At 46.9% G+C, this 22131-nt stretch overlaps 1 long non-coding RNA gene across 1 annotated transcript; it reads left to right on the top strand.

The window, feature by feature from the left end:
- The first annotated feature begins 274 nt into the window (after positions 1 to 274).
- Positions 275 to 19022, top strand: LOC120638408. Its single transcript, XR_005660057.1, has 3 exons — positions 275 to 358; positions 5442 to 5564; positions 18512 to 19022. It is a non-coding gene; the product is annotated as an uncharacterized LOC120638408 (long non-coding RNA).
- Positions 19023 to 22131: the final 3109 nt, after the last annotated feature.

Genomic DNA, 22131 nt, shown 5'->3' with positions numbered 1-22131 from the left:
ATCAGCTGTGTGACTGTGGGCAAGTCACTTAACTTCTCTGTGCCTCAGTTACCTCATCTGTAAAATGGGGATTAAGACTGTGAGCCCCACGTGGGACATCCTGATTCCCCTGTGTCTACCCCAGCGCTTAGAACAGTGCTCGGCACATAGTAAGCGCTTAACAAATACCAACATTATTATTATTAGAGTACTGGAAACTCTTCAGGTGCAACCCTGAAAGGGGGCTTTGCACAGAGAAATCACTTAATAAATACCATAATTATTATTATTATTACAGCAAACAAGAGATGGCCTCATCCAGCTACAGGACAAACGCCTGAGCTTCTCTGGGCTCTCATGAACTGGCTCCCGACATTTGGTGAGATCATTTATCATCATGCACACATGCACACATTTATCATCAGTCAACTGTATTGGGCACTTACTGTGTTCAGAGCACTGTACTAAGCGTTTGGGAGAGTACATTATAACAGAGTTGGTAGACACGTTCCTTGCCTTCAATGACCTTACTGTCTAGAGGAGTAGTGTAGCTTAATGGAAAGAGCACGGGCTTGGGAGTCAGAGGTCGTGGGTTCTAATCCCAGCTCTGCCACTTACCAGCTATGTGACCTTGGGCAAGTCATTTAACTTCTCCGTGCCTCAGTTCCCTCATCTGTAAAATGGGGATTAAGACTGTGAGCCTCACATGGGACAAACTGATCACCTTATATCTACCCCAGCGCTTAGAACAGTGCTTGGCACATAGTAAGTGCTTAGCAAATACCATCATTATCATTACTGGGGAAGGAGCATGGCTCAGTGGAAAGAGCCTGGGCTTCAGAGTCAGAGGTCATGGGTTCGACTCCCGGCTCTGCCACTTGTCAGCTGTGTGACTGTGGGCAAGTCACTTAACTTCTCTGTGCCTCAGTTACCTCATCCGCAAAATGGGGATTAACTGTGAGCCTCACGTGGGACAACCTGATTACCCGGTATCTACCCCAGAGCTTAGAACAGTGCTCTGCACATAGTAAGCGCTTAACAAATACCAACATCATTATTATTATTATTATTATTGTGAGAGGACGAGCTTAGGGGCTATCACATTCTCCATTCTGTCCTCCCAAAAAACACACAGTTAAAAGGGAGAGGAGGAGGAAAGGGGGGAATGCCTTGATGAAGTTCCTTGGAATAGCAGCTGTTGCATGCACTTTGTGGGGAGTGTTTGGATAAACTAGATTTTTTTGGGTCAAGGCTGCCGGTTTGTGGTTTTTCCCATTTTCAGACACAGTTCCTCATTGGAACGCATAACCACCCTGCAGATTCCAGGGGCAGAGTGCTGTCTGCGGAGCCCTCTGGTTGGGGTTCTGTTTTCTGGAAATATCCCATCCTTTTGTCAGTCAAATTTATTTTGAGCCATAAAAATGCAAATCGAAGCAGTTAGGGTCCGGGTGGGGACCTAGAAAGGAGAGCGTTTCTGTTTGGGTCATTTAAAAATACCCAGGTTGGTTCTCAGGCCAAGATCATCTCAGGTAAGTTTCTTCGAGGAGCAAAATGTTAAAAATGTATCCGCGACCACTGAAAACCAAAGCTGTTAATGAAACAGCTGTATCTTCATTACCTCGACCCGGCCACTGTTTGGAGAATGTCTCCGAGAGGTAGCCCAGCTCAGCCAGTTTCCATGAGAGCCCTCGGGGATTAGAGTTTCATCTTATCTTTGCCACAACTTTAAAAAGTTGCGTAGAAGGGCCACAGTTATACTAAAAGAGGTGTGCGGTGCCCTCTAGTGAGGCCCAAACAAGCTATCCCCGGGTAAATGGGTTGAAACTGAGACTTGAGCTTTACCATTAGCTTCTCAAGGGTTCCTGGACCCTCTTCCTCCGGTTTCATAATGTTCCCCATCTCAGTGAAATTTGACCCAATCGATCAGTCCTGGTCGAAGAACAGACCACCTCACCAGTTCACCGCGCAGAGATGGCTCTCTTTAATTCCCACTCTCGTCCCGAGAAAGTTACTCTCCATGCAAGCGGCAGAGTGGAAAGAGCCACCCGCTTTACAAAAATTCAGCTTTCATTTCCTATAATCCCACCCCACTCTTTCATTCATTCAATCGTATTTATTGAGCGCCTACTCTGTGCAGAGCACTGTAAGCAGCCTGGCTTAGTGGAAAGAGCACGGGCTTTGGGAGACAGAGGTCTTGGGTTTGAATCCCCGCTCCACCACCTGCCAGCTGTGTGACTTTAGGCAAGTCACTTAACTTCTCTGTGCCTCAGTTATCTCATCTGTAAAATGGGGATTAAGACTGTGAGCCCCAGGTGGGACAATCTGATCAACGTCTATCTACCCCAGTGCTTAGAACAGTGCTTGGCACATAGTTAGCACTTAGCAAATACCATTATTATTATTTTTACTAAGCACTTGGAAAGTACAGTTCAGCAATAAAGAGAGACAATCCCTGCCCACAACGGGTTCACAGTCTAGAAGAGGGGAGACAGACATCAAAACAAGTAAACAGGCATCAATAGCATCAATATAAATAGACATAGATATATATACTCATCAAAACAAGTAAACAGGCATTAATATAAATAAATAGAATTAAAGATATGTACATATATACACAAGTGCTATGGGACAGGAGGGTAGAGAAGAGGGAGTGAGTCGGGGCAATGGGGAGAAGAGAGGGAGCTGAGGAAAAGCGGGGCTTAGTCTGGGAAAGGGGGGCTTAGTCTGGGGAATGCTGCAGTCAGTTTTTTCCCTCTCCCCATTGCCTAATTCTGATCCCCGCCAGCTAATCCCTCTAGACTGTAAGCTCGTTGTGGGCAGGGAATGTGTCTATTTTTATTGTTATGTTGTACTCTCCTGAGCGCTTAGTACAGCGCTCTGCACACAGTAAGCACTCAATAAATAAGATCGACTGACTGACGAATCCAATCGATCAAATACTTCATCTTCATCATCCTGCGGCCACCCTTACCCAAGTGCCCTCCCCAGGGAGTTGGCGCAGTTGTGCCGGGTGACTTCAGGTTGACCCCAGCGAGCATTCCCTTTATCTAGCTCCTCTTCCGGCTCTTGAGGTCTGCTGGTTTCTTTTTATCAAGAGTTTGGCTCCCTGCTGATTTTGTTTTTATTTTGTCTGGGTTGTGTTTTAATGTTTCATCATTCCTTGTGTCTGTCTCCAGTCCCTTCTACCCACTTAACCTCTTAGTTTGGGAGCCTCCTGAGGGATGGGGACCGTGTCTGACTCCCATCTGTATATTCTCCCCCCAGCGCTTACCACAGTGCTCTGCACATAGAAAGTGCCTAATAAATACTACTACTAATAATAATTATCACTAAGGTATTTGTTAAGTGCTTACTATGTGCCAAGCACTGTTCTAAGAATTAGGGTAGATACAAGTTAATCAGGTTGGACCCAGCCCCTGTCCCACATGGGGCTCACATTCTTAATCCCCATTTTACAGGTGAGGTAACTGAGGCCCAGAGAAGTAAATCTTGCCCAAGCTCACACAGCAGACATGTGGTGGTCTGGATTAGAACCCACGACTCTCTGACTCCCAGGCCCATGCTCTATCTGCTATACCATGCTGCTTCTCTTGTCGTGGGCAAGGGACGTGACTACCAACTCTGTTGTATCGTACCCTCCCAAGCGATGAGTACAGTGCTCTGCACACAGTAAGTGCTCCATAAATACCATCGACGATAATCGTTATGCCTTTGTGCAAAGACCAAGATGCGCTTTGCCCACAGTCAGTCAGTCGTATTTACTGAGCACTTACTGTGTGAGAAACCACAGATCCCAGAGCTTCGCAGAGGCTGAACCCATGTTCAATCCTGGAAGACTGGGTTTCATAAAAACTTTGGCCAAGTCAGGAACCAAGTGCTCACTGTTTCCAAGGGAAGTGCATAACCAAGAATTTAGATAAATGGAAGGCTAGACAATTGAGGCTGCTCTGTCCTTATAATCTTTCAAGCGGCCCCATAGGGGCTCAACTGAAAGAGATTGTGCCAGCCAGCAGGGTGTCTTGGCTCTCTAAACACCAATTCACCGATGCAGCTGTGTTGGTTTTCTCAGGGAATTAAGGTCTGTTCGGAAGTGGAGAAGACTGGTTGTTGGACAAAGCACCTCTGAGCAGTGCATATGGAATCCCACTGTCTTTGGCAGGTGTGAACCCTGAAGATCTCTGGGAAAACCAAAACAAATCTGACTCCTGGCAAAAGGGCACAGCCCAGAAAAGGCCCTGTATCAAGGTTTTCCTTATTGGGGCTGGAATCCTGACATGAGATCTAATGGAAAGGCTTTCAGGGGATTAAAAGGGGATAGATTCCGTTCTCTCCAGCCTGTGTCTTGGAGGCTTAAGAGAGCCGTGATGGAGTTCTGGACGCGTGCCCTGATGTTTCAGGAATCTCTCCGTGCTCTAAAGATTACATGCCTGACATTTTCAGGGCTACCACCGAGATTGCCTATCTTAGGCCTGGGTGACTTGGTTCCCATTAATAACATCTGTGGCCAAACAGCTCAAATAAGGCCCCTCGGGGTTCAGAAGGTGAATAATAATAATAATAAAAATAATAATAGTAATAACTGTGGTATTGGTTAAATGCTTACTCTGTGCCACAAGCACTGTACTAAAAGGTAAACTAATTGCCACAGAAAGGAAGGAATTTCTAGCCCCAACCAGGAGCCTTAACTAAGAGATCCATGCAATCCAGGCCTCTCTCCTTCTGTGGAGGATTGATTGATTGATTGATTGATTGAAGGCCAGGCCTTTGGCAGGAGCAGAACAGAGTTCTCAAGGCCAGTGAATGCTGCGGTGTCCATCTCATACAGTGAGTTTGCAGTGAGTTCAGAGGGCCCACCTGGGACCCATTAGGGGAACCTTCCCAGAAGTCATTGCTCCCCACATAAGAAGTTTCCAAAAATCTCAATTACTCTCTGGCCGCAGTACTCAAGACTTCGTATCTTTTTTTTCATCGAAATATAAGAATGCCAGAGCTCTAAACTTGAAAGCATTCCGGTGTTTTCAGTGAGGCAGGAAATTAAGCGCTTTCTTCCCTTCAGAGGTTCAGGATTGTGCACTGCAATCGTCTCCGAATTCAGGGGCCTTAGCACTTTGGTTCTCTTTAATCCTCTCTAGGAAAAAGCAGTGTAATCTGTAGTTTACTTCAGTGGAATGGGAATCTAGGATCCAGGATTCCAGCCCCAGCAGCCTCATTCTTTCACTGTCCCTTGTTGGCCCTTTCCCAGCTATCAATGCACCAACTTTTCCATTTGTACGTCTGGTCAGGCTCCCATTAACAAGTATTTACTGTCCTTCACAGAGCCGCTTAGCAAATTAACGGTTGTAAAAACATGAAGGCCCTTCAGTAAAGTTGTCAGTGAAGTATCCATTATGGTTGTGATCTTTTTCCATCCTGCCAAGCACCAACATCCAAATTTCCTCTCTTCTGTCTACTATTCACAGACTTGACAGTCTGGGCCTCCATCAGGAAGAGGCATAAATATAGGGGCACAAGGCCGTCCGCTTTGGGATTGCAGAGATGCTGATCTAAGACGTCGATCCTGATGAACGGTGCATCAATTACTGGTATTTATTGAGGGTGTGCTATGTGCAGAGCACTGTACTAAGTGCTTGATCATACACAATGTATGTATGGGGGGGGGGGGTTACAAAATAGTAAGTGCTTACTATGTGCCAGGCACTGTACTACGCTCTGGGGTGGATACAACTCAATTGGGTTGGACACAGTCCCTTTGTCCCACAGTCTCGATTCCCATTTTACAGATGAGATAACTGAGGCCCAGTATTCAAAAATGTCACAAACAGGCTGAGAAGGCCCACGTAAGATCGATAGTCCCAAAGCATCAGGCACACACAAAAACCGCCCCTGCCGAGAGTGACATATTTACAGATTTCAGCGGCTGGTGCTCATTTGAGTTTTGCCTCTCAGTCTCACAGTCCTCCTGAAGCTTCCGCTGGCAGAAAGCCCCTTCTGTTTGTTTGCAGCCACCCGGCTGGTCTGTCTGGAGCTGTTGGCTCTCAACCAGCACCAGCCTCAGACATGATGAGAAGCAGCCTGGTTTAGTGGAAAGAGCCCAGGCCTGGAAGTCAGAGGACCTGGGTTCTAATCCCAGCTCTGCCATTTGTCTTTTGTGTGACTTTGGGAACTTCACTTCTCTGTGTCTCAGTCCCCTCATCTTCCGAATGGGGAATCAATACCTGTTCTCCCTCCTACTTAGACTGTGAGCCCCATGTGGGTCCTGATTATCTTGTTTCTACCCCTGCTCTTAGTAATAATAATAATAATGTTGGTATTTGTTAAGCGCTTACTATGTGCAGAGCACTGTTCTAAGCGCTGGGGGAGATACAGGGTAATCAGGTTGTCCCACGTGAGGCTCACAGTTAATCCCCATTTTACAGATGAGGTAACTGAGGCACAGAGAAGTGAAGTGACTTGCCCACAGTCACACAGCTGACAAGTGGCAGAGCCGGGAGTCGAACTCATGACCTCTGGCTCCGAAGCCCAGGCTCTTTCCACTGAGCCACGCTTCTTCCCCAGTGCTTGGCACGTAGTGAGTGCTTAACAAACACCTCAATTATTATTTGGTCATTCTGAGCGGGAAGATAAAATGCCATCCCTTCCCTAGGGTCAATTAATCAACAATACAGAGCACCTTCTGTGTGCAGAGACTGAACTAAATGCTTGGGAGAGTTCAATAGATCAGTAAACATAATCCTTGCATTTCATGTATTTATAATCAGCAGGGGAGAGAAACACTCCGATAAAGGACAGGGAGGAAGAAAAAGAAGGAAAGTGGATATTTAGGTGAGCACGTGAGGGTTAATGTCTTTCACTGGACATGCAATATATTGTACTGATGTCATACAGCAGTCAGCATGAATATCCAAATTTGGAGAACTTTGAGGGACCCCCGCCTGGCTTGGTATCCATGGCAGGTCCTTCCTAGGTCCCAGTTAACACGGGAGCCACTTCCAAAGGGGCAAAAGGAAGCTGGGCACTCTCAAATTCTCAATTGCCATGGCCCCTCTCTGACAGTATTCCCTCAGGTGTCTGCCTCGCTCACCGTCTAAAGCCAGCCATGCTCTCAGCATTGTGAGAAACAACGTGGCCTGGTGGATAGAGCAGGGGCCTGGGAGTCAGAAGGACCTAGTTCTAATTCCAGCTCTACTGCCTGTCTGCTGTGTGACCTTGGGCAAGTTACTTCACTTCTCTGTGCCTCCGTTACCTCATGAGAAGCAGCGTGGCTCAGTGGAAAGAGCACGGGCTTTGGAGTCAGAGGTCATGGGTTCGAATCCCAGCTCTGCCACTTGTCAGCTGTGTGACTGTGGGCAAGTCACTTCACTTCTCTGTGCCTCAGTTCCCTCATCTGTAAAATGAGGATGAAGACTGTGAGCCCCACGTGGGACAACCTGACTCCCCTGTCTACCCCAGCGCTTAGAACAGTGCTCTGCACATAGTAAGCGCTTAACAAATACCAACATTATTATTATTATTATCTGTGTAATGGGGATTGACTGTGAGCCCCATGTGGGACATGGACTGCGTCCAACCTGATTAACTTGTATCTACCCCAGCGCTTAGAACAGTACTTGAAGCGCTTAACAAACACCATCATCATTATTATTATTGTGCTAGCAAATGTCACATTTTCTAAGGTTGCTTTTTACGTATCCTTGAAGAATTTCCTGTGCCCTTTCTGCTTTTGGTTGTCCCATTTCAGCACACCATATAGCAGCTGTCTAAATAGGGACCTAAAGCTATGCTTTGATGATGCTGATGTAGTGTCCTACTATGTGCCAAACACTACAGCAAGCACTGGGGTAGATACCAGGTAATCAGGTGCCACATGGGGTTCACGGTCTATGTAGGAGGGAGGGCATAATGAATAGAGCATGGGCCTGGGAGTCAGAAAGTCATGGATTCTAATCCCGTTTCTGCCACTTGTCTGCTGTGTGACCTTGGGTAAGTCACTTCACTTCTCTGGGCCTCAGTTCCCTCATCTGTAAAATGGGGATTAAGAATGTGCACTCCATATGGGATAGGGAATGTGTCCAGCTTGATTTGCTTGTAACCACCCCAGGGTTTAAAACAGAGATTAGAACATTGCTTGGCACATAGTAAGCCCTTAACAAATACCATCATTATTATTATTATTAGATATTGAATCCCCAGGAAGCCTTCCTTGACTCATCACTCATCTGCTCACCTTAATTCCTCATTTTGAATCCCCATTTTGCAGATAAGGAAAGTGAGGCGCAGAGAAGTAATAATAATTATGGTATTTGTTAAGCGCTTACTATGTCTAGGCACTGTACTAAGTGCTGGGATTGATACAAACAAATTGAATAGGCTACAGTCCCTGTCCCAAGTGGTCCTCACAAACTCAATCCCCATTTCCCAGATGAGGTAACTCAGTCACAGAGAAGTCAAGTGACTTGCCCAAGGTCATACAGCAGACAAGTGGTAGAGCTGGGATTGGAACCCATGACCTTCTGAGTCCCAGGCCCGTGCTCTATCAACTACGTGACTTGCCCAAGATCATCCAGTGGACAAGCAGCAGAGCTGGGATTAGAACTCAGAGCCTCTGGCTCCCACGCCCAAGCTTTTCCACTAGGCCACTCTGCTTCCCAGTGGTCGGTTACTCTTGATTGGTTTGGGGATCCTAAACTACATATTGTGCTTTCCTCTGGGACCTCTAAGCCCTGTGTAAGGAATAATAAACAAACTCCCCTCCGTCTTTATTACTCCCATCCTCGAGAGATCTGAGAGAAGGTTCATTCATTCATTCAATAGTATTTATTGAGCGCTTATTATGTGCAGAGCAATGTACTAAGTGCTTGGAATGTACAGTTTGGCAACAGAAAGAGACAATCCCCACCCATTGATGGGCTTACACTGGAGAAGCAGTGTGGCTCGGTGAAAAGAGCGTGGGCTTCGGAATCAGAGGTCATGGCTTCGACTCCCGGCTCTGCCACTTAGCTGCGTGGCTGTGGGCAAGTCACTTAACTTCTCTGTGCCTCAGTTACCTCATCTGTAAAATGGGGATTATCTGTGAACCTCACGTGGGACAAACTGATTACCCTGTATCTGCCCCAGCGCTTAGAACAGTGCTCTGCACATAGTAAGCGCTTAACAAATACCAACATTATTATAATCAGGGGAGACAGGCGGACAAAAACAAGACAACTTAATCACGATAAATAGAATCAAGGGATGGACACCTCATTAACAAAAATAAATAGGGTAATAAAAATATATACAAATAAGCCCAGTGATGAGGGGAGGGGAAGGGAGAGGGGGAGGAGGAGAGGGAAAGGGGGGAAAGGGGGCTTAGCTCAGGGGAAGTGAAGGGGGAGCAGAGAGGGAGCAGAGAGAAAAGGGGAAGCTCAGTCTGGGAAGGCCTCTTGGAGGAGGTGAGCCCTCAGTAGGGCTTTAAAGAGGGGAAGAGAGTTAGTTTGGCAGAGGTTACCTAGAAGCCCCGACTGTGTAATAATAATAATAGTATTTGTTAGGGGCTTACTATGTGCCAGGCACTGTAGTAAGTACTGGGGTGAATACAAGCAAATCGGGTTGGACGCAGTCTCTGCCCCGCATGGGGCTCACAGCCTTAATCCCCATTTTACAGATGAGGTAACTGAGGCACAGAGAAGTGAAGTGAGTTACCGAAGGTCACCCAGCAGACAAGTGGAAGACCTGAGATTAGAACCCTGGACCTTCGGACTCCCAGGCCTGTGGTCTATCCACTAGGCCACGCTGCTTCTCGTGTAGAAAAAAAGAGGGTTTATTTAAGGCGTGCGGTAGTGAGGACACAACCACAAACTCTCCCCAACCTTTCCCGTCCCTTCAGCACACTGAGAAGGGCGTTTTCCTGGCTAGAGGGACCTGACGTGGTGACCAGGGCGGATACAGCTGGGCTCTCAGTTGGTAGGCCTGACAGCTTAATTTCTCCTCCTGCTGGGGGCTGAAGATAGCCAGACAAAGTGTTGGGTCCCAGATGAGTCTTGGTGTCTTCTCTGCCTTTATTGCTGCTTATAAAATCTAATAAACAGATGGTTTGGTTTAAAGAAAGTATGCAGGCAAGGTTATTAAAAAGAAAAAAGAGAAAGCAAGGGATCGGAAAGGGGAAAGAGGAAAGGAGAAGTCTTGTATAACCGTTAGAACTTTGAACATATAAATAGTTGTCCTCTGTGTTTGAAAACGACACTGCGGGTGGTGAACTTGGAGTGTGCATGTTCGTGTGTGGGTGTGTGTTTGCACGTGTGTAGTGACCGAAAAAAATAACGTAAAGCCCTTCCAAACTGGGCACAGATAAAGATTGACCTTACCGCGTTTTTACTGTGTGGCCTAGTGGATAGAGCACGGGCCTGGGAGTCGGAAAGACCTGGGTTCTAATCCCCGTTCTGCCCCACGTCTGCTCTGTGACCTTGGACAAGTAATTTAACTTCTCTGTGCCTCAGTTACCCAATCTGTAAAATGGAGATTAAGACTGTGAGCCCTGTGTGGGACAGGGACTGTGTCCAACCCAATTATCTTGGATCTACCCTAGCGCTTAGTACAGTACCTGGCACATAGTAAATGCTTAACTAATACCGCAGTTATTATTATTATTATTATTACAGTTTTTAATTGCAGCACCAGGTAGTTTCTGATTCTTCTCTTAGTACTATGTACTCTGCACATAGTAAGCCCTCAATAAATATCACTTATTGATATACCATTGATTAATTGATTGATAGTAGCATGAGCTTCTTAGAGCCTCTTCCTAAAGATAGTCGCCTTTCCTCAATTGCTGGATTCCACACGGGTCTGCTCGCCTCTGTTTTCTTCCAACTGTCCACTCTTTGCACCGGTTTGCCTCACTGTGTCTTTGAAATATTGATGAGGCCCAGCCTGCTTGTGGCACTCCCATTTCAGCTCTTTATGCTTGATATCCCGCCGTCCGGCAGAAGACAGGACGTTCTGGAGAAAATAGATCGATGGAGTCTCTGTGAATTGGAAAGAACTCGACGGCACTTGCTAATGATAATCCGGCTGTCACCTTTCCTCTCCTAGTGTCCCATCCCGCGAAGCTGTGTTGGTGATGAGCATTGTTTTTATGCTGATAAGATTGACTGGTGATCCCATCTTGCCGTTTGTCAGCTCAGAAGTCAAATATCAGAGGCTGGGCATTCCCCCAGCATTTGTAACGCGGATCTTACCAACCACATTTAACATAGAGAAACTAGATAAAACACCTCTTCCTGCCTCTCACTAGATATAAAGTTGTCCTTCATATTCAAAGAATATGAAGAAAAGCAGCAAGGCCTACTGGATCGAGCACAGAGATGGGAGGCAGAAGGACCTGGCTTCTAATCCCAGATCCACCACTTGTCTGCTGACAAGTCACTTCACTTCTCTCTGCCTTAGTTACCTCATCTACTAAATGGGGATTTAAGGCTGTGAGCCCCACATGGGACATGGACTGTCCAACCTGATTAGCTCGTGACTACCTCAGCACTTAGAACAGTGCCTGGCAAATAGTAAGCGCTTAACAAATTCCATAATTATTACTGAAGACACCACTGGCATCAGTGAGTGCATGTGACTGAAAAGGCCAAAGTGAGACCCAGAGTCCCACTGGTCACACGAAAAGGCTGTCCCTTGTCATGTCGTTTAATAATAATAATTTTTATGGTATTTGTGAAGCCCTTAATATGTGCCATCCACTGTTCTAAGCGCTGGGGTAAATATAAGATAATTGGGTTGGACACAGTCCCTGTCTCATACAGGGCTCACAATCTTAATCCGCATTTTACAGATGAGGGAATGGAGGCACAGAGAAGTGAAGTGACTTGCCCAAGGTCACATAGCAGACAAATGATGGAGCCAGGATTAGAACCCATGACCATCTGATTCCCAGGTCCGTGTCTATTCACCAGGCCATGCTGCTTCTCCATTCTCTGTTATGTTTCATGACAGCAGCACCTAGTGCTCTCTCCTCTTTTGCCTCCTTGTCTCTTGTTCCAGGACCTCCTTGCTACAGCCCATCAAACAGGCTTGCTTCAGTGAAAGGGAAGGGAGTAAAAGATTCCTTTGGCATGCGGAAAAAGTCTGGAATCTCCTTATGTCATTAGTCGCTCAGTAGAGATTCCCAGAGGGAGATTTTCACGTTTCCTAGATGGAAGAGAGAAGCAGCATTAGCCGTTCACTCACATCCTGGATGGTGTAATGGGGTTTTCAGTTGAGCTTGTTGTGGGCAGGGAATGTGTCTGTCAACTCTGTTATGGTGTACTCTTCCAAGCGATTAATACAGTGCTCTGTATGCAGTAACTGCTCAATAAATACCACTGATGGATTGACTGTAACAGAAGCAGGTATGGGATACTGGCCTAAAATGGTAAAAGGAAAGATACAGGATTCCCCTTCGTCACGGGCCAGCCAAAGAAGTATTTCCAAGAGCCTTCACCCTAATGAAAAGCCACTGAATGGAAAATAAAGTTGCCAGATCTAAGAGCCTATAAAAATCCTGCCCAGTTTCAGCCTGCTCAATTAGAGTGGGAGAAGTGAGTTTAGTGGGGATCAATCGATGGTATTTATTGGGCGCTTACTGTGTGCAGAACACTGTACTAAGCACTTGGGAGAATCCAATACAATAGAGTTGGTAGACACGTTCCCTGCCCACATCGAGCTTACAGTCTGAAGGATGGAAATGAGGGGGAAAGCTTTTGTACACCAGTACACTCTGACCAGGAAAGAGCAGTAGTAATGGACACGGAGTCTTGGGAAGCTCAGTCTGTCGGTCAATCATATTTATTGAGCATTTACTGTGTGCAGAGCACTGTACTAAGCATTTGGGAGAGTACAATATAACAATATAACAGACACATTCTCTGCCTACAACGATCTTATAGTCTGAGGGGGAAGACGGACATAAGCACAAGTAAATAAAATTAGAGATATGTACATGAGTGCTGAGGGGCTGGGAGGGGAGAGAAGCAAAGGGAGCAAGTCAGGGCGGCCCAGAAGGGAGTGGGAGATGAGGAAAAGTGGGGCTTGGTCTGGGAAGGTCTCTTGGAGGAGATGTGCCTTCAATAAGGCTTAGATTAGGGGGGAGACATTGTCAGATTAGAGGAGGGAGGCCACTCCAAAGCCAGAGGCAGGAGGTGGGCTAGGGATTAGCGGCGAGACAGGTGAGACCGAGGCACAGTGAGAAGGTTAGCCCTAGAGTAACGAAGTGTGCAGGTGGGTTGTAGAAGGAGAGAAGTGAGGTGAAGTGGGAGGGGGGAAGGTGATGGACTGCTTTAAAGCCAATGGTGAAGAGTTTTTGTTTGTGGATGGTGGATGGCCAACTACTGTAGTTCTTTGAGGAGGAGGGTGACATGCCCTAAGCATTTTTGTAGAAAAATGATCCAGGCAGCGGTTTGAAGTATGGACCGGAGTGGGGAGAGGCAGAAGGGCGGGCGATGAGTAAGGAGGCTGTTGCAGTAATCCAGGGAGATTAGGATGAGTGAGTGTATTAATGAGGTAGTGGTTTGAATGGAGATGAAAGAGTGGATTTTAGCGATACTGTGAAGGTGGGACCGACAGGATTTGCTGACAGATTGAATATGAGAATCAACATAACCTATTAGAAAGACCATGGGCCTGAGAGTCAGAGGACCTGGGTTCTAATCCCAGCTCTGCCACTCGTCTGCTGTGTGACCTTGAGCAAGTCACTTCACTTCTCTGTGCCTCAGTTACCTCACCTGTAAAATGGACTGAGAGCCCTATATGGGATAGGTACTATATCCAACCCAATTATCTTCTGGATATCTTCAGTGCCTGTCATGTATTCAGCAAATACCAGAAGAAAGAGAGATGGGTGGGCAACAGTTGGAGATTTTTGAGGAGTGGGGAGATGTGTGCAGAATGATATTTTTAGAAAAATGATTTGGGCAGTAGAATGAAGTATAAACTGAAGTGGGCTGGACAAGATACTTAACTTTTCTGTCTCAGTTACTTCATCTATAAATGGGAATTACATTGTGAGCTCCGTGTGGGTCATGGACTGCGTATCATCCACTTGTATCATCCCCCAGGGCTTAGTACAGTGCCTGGCACATAGTAAGCACTTAACAAATACCATTTAAAAAAAAGAGAAAAGAGGGTGTGGATTCCAGAGATATTGTGAAGCTAATACCGATAGGATTTGATGCCAGATTAAATAAGCGGATCAAATAAGAACAATGAGTCGAGGATGATGCCAAGGTAATGGGCTTGTAAGACAGGGATGATGGTAGTATTGTCTACAGGGAAGACAAGAGTTCTGTTTCAGATATGTTACGTTTAAAGTGTTGGTGGACTTCCAAGTAGAGATGTCTCGAAGGCAGGAAGAAATACAGACTGCATAGACAGAGAGAGATTAGAGCTGGAGAGGTAGATTTGGGAGTCTTCCACATAGAGACAATAGATGAAGGCAGATAGTGAAATGACAGGAGGTAGCCAGTGGTTGCATGGCTCAGTGGAAAGACCCCGCCCTTGGGAGTCAGAAGTCATGGGTTCTAATCCTGGCTCCACTACTTGTCAGCTGTGTGACTTTGGGTAAGTCGCTTAACTTCTCTGTGCCTCAGTTACCTCATCTGTAAAACGAGGATTAAAACTGTGAGCCCCACGTGGGACAACCTGATCTCCTTGTATCCCCGAGTGCTTAGAACAGTGCTTTGCACATAATAAGCGCTTAACAAATGCCATCAGCCTTTATTTTATTTCGTTTATTTTGAAGGCCGGTAGGGAGAACGTTAATGTTGATGCGTTTTGGGTGTGACTGGAGCTCTGGATGCTAACTCCATCGTACTCTGCTTGTCAAACTCATCGGAGCTCCTCCCTGCACTACCTAATGCTTCAGCTTCGTCAGTCTGTCCAGAGAGAGTCCCCCTGCACCCCGTCCTCTTCACACACCCAGAGCTGGCCAGGCAGAACAGTCCAGCCAAAGCTTTATCGGTTGTTCAATGTGTGGACGGCTCTGGTACAGGACACATATTTGCCAGTTTCCTGAGGGCAGCAGAACCAAGTGTTTAGTACAGTATTCTGTACACGGTAAACGGTCAAAAAATAATATCCTTGTTAAGACTTTGGGTGTCCCGCCCTGAGTCAGGAGCAAGGAGTTTAATTCCCAAGTAGTGCTATGAATGATAATAATAATAATATTGGTATCTGTTAAGTGCTTACTATGTGCAGTGCACTGTTCTAAGCGCTGGGGTAGATACAGGGCAATCAGGTTGTCCCACCTGAGGCTCACAGTCTTAATCCCCATTTTACAGAGGAGGTAACTGAGGCACAGAGAAGTTATGTGACTTTCCCACAGTCACACAGCTGACAGGTGGCAGAGTCGGGATTCGAACCATGACCTCTGACTCCCAAGCCCGGGCTCTTTCCACAGAGCCGCGCTGCTTCTCTGATGGTGCCTGCGGCCTAAGGGTTAGGGCAGGTAACTGTCCGGCAGACCTATCTAACCTCCTACCACCTCTCTTGCCAAGGTTGTGATCGACTGGCCCTCCCATGCCCTCTTGCCAAAGTCAATAATAGACTGGTTCTCCTGCGTGGCTCAGTGGAAAAAGCCCAGGCTTGGGAGTCAGAGGTCATGGGTTCAAATCCCTACTCTGCCACTTGGCAGCTGTGTGACTGTGGGCAAATCACTTCACTTCTCTGTGCCTCAGTTACCTCATCTGTAAAATGGGGATTAAGACTGTGAGCCTCAAGTGGGACAACCTGATTACCCTGTATCTACCCCAATGCTTAGAACAGTGCTCTGCATATAGTAAGCGCTTAACAAAACCAACATTATTATTATTATTACCCTCTCCTGAGCTGCTGCCTCTAGACTGTATGCAGGGAAAATATCTGCTAATTCTCCCAAGCGTTTTGTACAGTTCCCTGCACATAGTAAGCACTCAATAAATACTATTGATGGATTGATTGATTGACTATAATGTTTCCCCTCCAACACTGAGCTTTAGTGTAAACTGGATAATCCTTGGACTCTTCTAGGCCTCAGTTTCCCAGCTGTAAAATGGGGATGATATTTCAGCATTACAACCTTCATTAAAAAGGAGTAGGAATTTAGGGCTCCACCCCCAGAACTCTCCATCGGTTGGTTCAGATCTTCCCTCTTAATTTTTTGTTAATGATATTTTTTAAGTGTTTACTATGTACCAGGCCCTGTACTAAGCACTGGGATGGAAAGAGTGCGGGCTTGGGAGTCAGAGTTCATGGGTTCGAATCCCGGCTCCGCCACTTGCCAGCTGTGTGACTTTGGGCAAGTCATTTAACTTCTCTGTGCCTCAGTTACCTCATCTGTAAAATGGGGATTAAAACTGTGAGCCCCAAGTGGGACGACCTGATTACCTTGTATTCCCCCAGCGCTTAGAACAGTGCTTTGCACATAGTAAGCGCTTAACAAATACCACCATTTATTTTTTATTGCATAGATACCAGCTAATCGGTCGCCCACAGTACATATCCCACGTGGGACTCACAGTCTTAATCCCCATTTTAAGGAAACTGAGGCACAGAGCAGTGAAGTGACTTGCCCAAGGTCACACAGTAGACAAGTGGCAGACTTGCATCGTCCCTCTGCCTCGCAGGCCCGGACTCTATCCTCTAGGTCGTACTGCTTCTCATCCTTCTAATCTAGAGAGAAGCAGCGTGGCTCAGTGGAAAGAGCACGGGCTTTGGAGTCAGAGTTCATGGGTTCGAATCCCGGCTCGGCCACTTGTCAGCTGTGTGACTTTGGGCAAGTCACTTCACTTCTCGGTGCCTCAGTTACCTCATCTGTAAAATGGGGATTAAGACCGTGAGCCCCACGTGGGACAACCTGATTCCCCCGTGTCTACCCCAGCGCTTAGAACGGTGCTCGGCACATAGTAAGCGCTTAACAAATACCAACATTATCATTATTATTAATCTAACCCCAATAACCTGCAGATACTCACAGAGGTTTCCATTCTGCTGCCCTCAGGAAAATGTGTGTCTGTCCCATACCAGAGCCATCCACACGACCAGTAAAGCTTTGGTTCAACTGCTCTGCCTGCTCTGCTATGGGTGTGTGAAGAGGTGGGGAAAGCATTAAGAGGACGGGGTGGGCCTTGAGGACTCCCTCCGGACCGACGGACGAAGCTGAAGCATTAGGTAGTGCAGGGAGGAGCTCAGATGAGTTTGACAAGCAGCATTAGGTCACCCTCCTTTCTCCCCCTTGGGTGGGATATGTCAGCAGGCAAGAGTTTGGCACAGTGCAGTGATTCATGACTCAATAATCGTTCCTATTGTGAGGCCTTATAAACCCCAAGGCTTCCCCACTAACTCCTTCTCCAGCTTTCCGGTTCCATGGAATGAGGGGTTTGGCCTCAAGTTTGCCCAGGGCAACTCCCCACCCTTCTCCAACAAAGTGTCCTGTGGATAATGAGCCGGTTGGAGGGTGGGACGGGGAGTGGCATGGAGGGATATTGTAGATTGGGACCTGAAAATGGCAGTACCAATTAGTTCATTAATTCAGTCAGTCAACCGTATTTACTGAGTGTTTACCCTGTGTAGAGCGTGGTACTAAGCACTTGGGGAAGTACGATACAACAATAAACAGTAACATTCCCTGCCCACAGTGAGTTGCAGCTGGACATCTCCTAGCAGGAATTTCAGGTGAATTTTTACTTTGAAAAATCAGTCCCACCGCAGTGCATCCCTGTTGCTCTGAGACTGTAAACTCCTGGTGGGCAGGGAATGTGTCTGTTTATTGTTATGCCATCCTCTTCCAAGTGCTTAGTACAGTGCTCTGCACACCGTAGGTGCTCAATAAATACGATTGAATGCGACCAATGAGAAGCAGTGTGGCCTAGTGGATAAAACACTAACCTGGGGACTCAGAAGGACCTGGATTCTAGTCCCAGCTCCTCCACTTGTCTGCAGTGTAACCTAGCGGCGTGGCTCAGTGGAAAGAGCACGGGCTTTGGAGTCAGAGGTCATGGGTTCGAATCACGGCTCGGCCACTTGTCAGCTGTGTGACTTTGGGCAAGTCACTTCACTTCTCGGTGCCTCAGTTACCTCATCTGTAAAATGGGGATGAAGACTGTGAGCCCCATGTGGGACCACCTCATTCCCCTGTGTCTACCCCAGCGCTTAGAACAGTGCTCGGCACATAGTAAGCGCTTAACAAATACCAACATTTATTATTCACTTCTCTGGGCCTCAGTGACTTCATCTGTAAAATGGGGATTAAGACCGTGAGCGCCATGTGGGACATGGACTGTGCCCAACCTGATTAGCTTGTATCTACCTTAGCACTTCGTACAATGCCTGGTGCAGAGGAAGTGCTTGACAGATGTCATGAAAAGAACAAAAGAGGTGTCGTCTCCATGTCATTTCACACTTTGGCAGCCCTCAACTCACTGCCAGCCGCTTCTCAGCGAGGCTCGGATAGCTCCCACTGCAGTGCCCACCCCGGGGACCAGTGTGGCCGGCTGAAGACCGATTAGGTCACTCACCCACCCTACCTCCTACATAGGATGAGATCTGCAGCCTGGCTGGAAATCCTGAGGATGCAGAACCCAGAGCCCAGAGGGCACAGGGGACAGAGAGCGGCGTCTGAGTGCTGGGCAAGAGCGGCATCGCCCATTTGGGAAAAGAGCCAAAGCTCAGGGGCAAAGATCCGATCCCAGGACTGTGAACCTGCCGCCGGTCAAACTCGGGAGAGGGGTTTCAGGCCGAAATTCCCCTCTGCACTCCAGTTTGAACTGCTTTTCCCCAAGACCGTCCCTTTCCCACACCATCATCATCTGAGCACCGCCAGCGCCAAGTGGCATTGGAAATAAAAACTCCCATGTCCCCGCCCCAGGAGGGCTAGAACGAAAGTCTTACACGTTCTGAAGCTGACAGCGTCTCACTCTGCCTGCATAAAGCTGAAAAGAAAACAGGTACCAGCTGGTTTGAATCTCCGCTCAGCGACTCAGAGCCCTGGAAATCCACCCGTCGAGAGTCTTTGCCGCTGAACAAGATGTTCTTGGCATCTGATTGGAGCTTGTTCTACCAGGTCTCATTAAAAAACAAGCACTACGTCTATGAGTAAATCATCCAGGCATTTCCACGCCCCTTCGGGATGGCTGGCCAGGTACGACCACTAGCCATTCCCAGAAGTACCCCATGCAGTGATCTCCCATGTGAACTCACCAGGGCATCCTGCTGCTAACTGTCCCTGGCAGGGGGGAGGGGACAGTGTGGCCTAGTAGATGGAGCACGGGCCCAGGAGTCAGAAGGACCTGGGTTCTTATCCCGGCTCTGCCACTTGTCTGCTGTCGGACCTTGGGCAAGCCCTTCACTTCACTGTGCCTCAGTTTCCTCATCTGTAAAATGGGGTCTAAGATTAGGAGCCCCATGTGAGATATGGACTGTTTCCAGTCTGATTAACTTGTATCTACCCTAGTGCTCAGTCCATTCCCTGGCACATATGAGCACTTAACAAATACCATAAAAAAAAAAATGGGCTAGTCACTTAACTTCTCTGGGCCTCAGTTACCTCATCTGTACAGTGGGGATTAAGACTGTGAGCCCCATGTGGGACAGGGTCTGTGTCCAACCTGATTAGTTTGTATCTACCCAGCGCTTAGTAAAGTGCCTGGCATATAGTAACCGCTTAACAAATGCCATGGGAAAAAAAAGGAAGGACAACAGTGGAGGAAGGGTGGGATGGAAGGAAGAGAGAAGGAAACGTCAGACTAGGCTGAAAACCATTAAAATTCAGATGAAAAATAAGCAGGCATTTCGTTTTTTGGCAATGCAATCTCTAACATTTCCGAGATGACGCCTTCAGCTGGCCCATTGCTGAGATGGATGCCATCCCATCCTTCCCCAAGGGCACCGAAACCTAATGAATTTCTATGGGGCTCCCTGGACCTTCCTTTGCCTTCAGCCCAAGCAATGACCCCTGACGGGTGGATTTTTTAGTCTTGTTGGGGTCATTTGAATTTTTGTTGACAAAATAATTTGGTTTTTTTGAGTTGGGTAAAAACATATCTGTTTCTTTCTACCTCATATTCCATGCTTCATTTTTTTTCATCTGAAACCATCGGAACGGTTTATGTTGGTTTTTCTAAAATCGATGGGGACCAACCTGGAGGTCTAGGTAGGGAAGGTGGTACATGGGAAGGAAAGGGGAGAGGAGGGAAGTGTGTCGCCCTTGTATTTGGATTTGTACCCTTTATTCACCCCATCCTCAGCCACCCAGCTCTTAATCATTCAGTCAATCAATTGTATTTACCATGGCCTTACTATGTGCAGAGCACTGTGTTAAGTGCTTGGGAGAGTACATTACAACAGAAATAACAGGCACGTTTTCTGTTCTTGTGTATATAGTGGTAATTTGTTTTAACGTCTGTCTCCCCACTATAGACTATAAGTTTCTTAAGGGCAGAGATAGTGTCTTCCAACTCTGCTATATTTTCCCAAGCTCTTAGTACCGTGCTCTGCACACAGTAAGTGATAAATACAATTGATTGATAGATTGACTGGCTGATAGGAGGTTGAAGGACAGTACATGTTTACTTTAGAGGCTGTGGATTTAAGAGCATCAAAGAAACTCCAATTCTAAATGCAACATGGTGATTGATAGAGATAGCTGTGCACAGCTCAACTGCAGCCTCGGGGGATTATCCCCAGTGAGTTAGTCCCAAAATGCCAGGCCTCTGCCTCTAGTCTGAATTCCATTTTCTGCATCGGCAAGTAACTGTGATCTTTAGCATTTGATAACATTTTCTATCTAGGGTGCTGAAGCACCGAGGCCCAGCGGATAGAGCATGGGCCTGGGAGTCAGAAGGACCTGGGTTCTGATCCCTGCTCCGCCACCTGTCTGCTGAATGACCTTGAGCAAGTCACTTAAATTTTCAGTTCCTCAGTTGGTTCATCTGTAAAATGGGGATCAAGACTGATCCCCAAGTGGGGACAGGGACTGTGTCTGATCTGAATAATTAGTATCTACCCAGTGCTTAGAACAATGCTTGGCACATATTAAGCACTTAACAAGTATCATTATTATTATTTAGTAGTGTGAGTGTGTATATATATATATACATATATATATATATTTGGATGCGGCGTGGCTCAGTGGAAAGAGCCTGGGCTTCGGAGTCAGAGGTCATGGTTTCAATTCCCGGCTCTGCCACTTGTCAGCTGTGTGACTGTGGGCAAGTCACTTAACTTCTCTGTGCCTCAGTTCCCTCATCTGTAAAATGGGGATTAACTGTGAGCCTCACGTGGGACGACCTGTTTACCCTGTATCTCCCCCAGCGCTTAGAACAGTGCTCTGCACATAGTAAGCGCTTAACGAATACGAATATTATTAAAACACCTACTGTGTGAAAGCACTGTACTAATTGCTAAGCTTTTCTCTGTGCCTGTCTCACCACTGACCCCCAGCCCTGGCCTGGAATGTCCTCCCTCCTCAAATCTGACAAAGACACTCCCCCGCTTCAAAGCCTTATTGAAGGCACATCTCCTCCAAGAGGCTTTCCCAAACTAAGCCCTTCCTTTCCTGTTCTCCCACTCCCTTCTGCATTGCCCTGACTTGCTCCCTTTGTCTTCCCCCCCATACACACAGCACAGCACTTATGTATGTCTTTGTAATTTATTTGTATTGATGTCTGACTCCCCTACTCTAGACAGTAATCTCATTGTGGGCAGGGAATGTGTCTGTTTATTGTTGTAGGCTCCCAACTGCTTAGTAAGGTGCTCTGCACACAGTAAGTGCTCAATAAATATGAATAAATGAATGAAGTGCTGGGGGGAAAAAATACATGGGTGAGCATTAGGCCTGGTCCCCTGCCCCTCAAGAGGCTCGCAATCTCAAAATAATGGTAGTAAAAGGGACCGGGTGAAGCAGCGTAGACTATAGGATACAGCATGGTCCTGGGAGTCAGAAGGACCTGGGTTCTAATCCCAACTCCGCCACTTCATTCATTCATTCAACTGTATTTATTGAGCACTTACTGTTTGCAGAGCACTCTACTCAGCTCTTGTTAAGTACAATTCAGCGATAAAGAGAGACGATCCCTGCCCACAACGGGTTTACAGTCTAGAAGGGGGGAGACAGACATCAAAACAAATAAACAGGCATCAATATAAATAAATAGAATT

Source organism: Ornithorhynchus anatinus, chromosome 5 (genome assembly GCF_004115215.2).
Source record: "Ornithorhynchus anatinus isolate Pmale09 chromosome 5, mOrnAna1.pri.v4, whole genome shotgun sequence".
Lineage (NCBI taxonomy): Eukaryota > Metazoa > Chordata > Mammalia > Monotremata > Ornithorhynchidae > Ornithorhynchus > Ornithorhynchus anatinus.
Note: the sequence above shows the minus strand (reverse complement) of the source record. Positions and strands in the feature narration are given on the sequence as shown.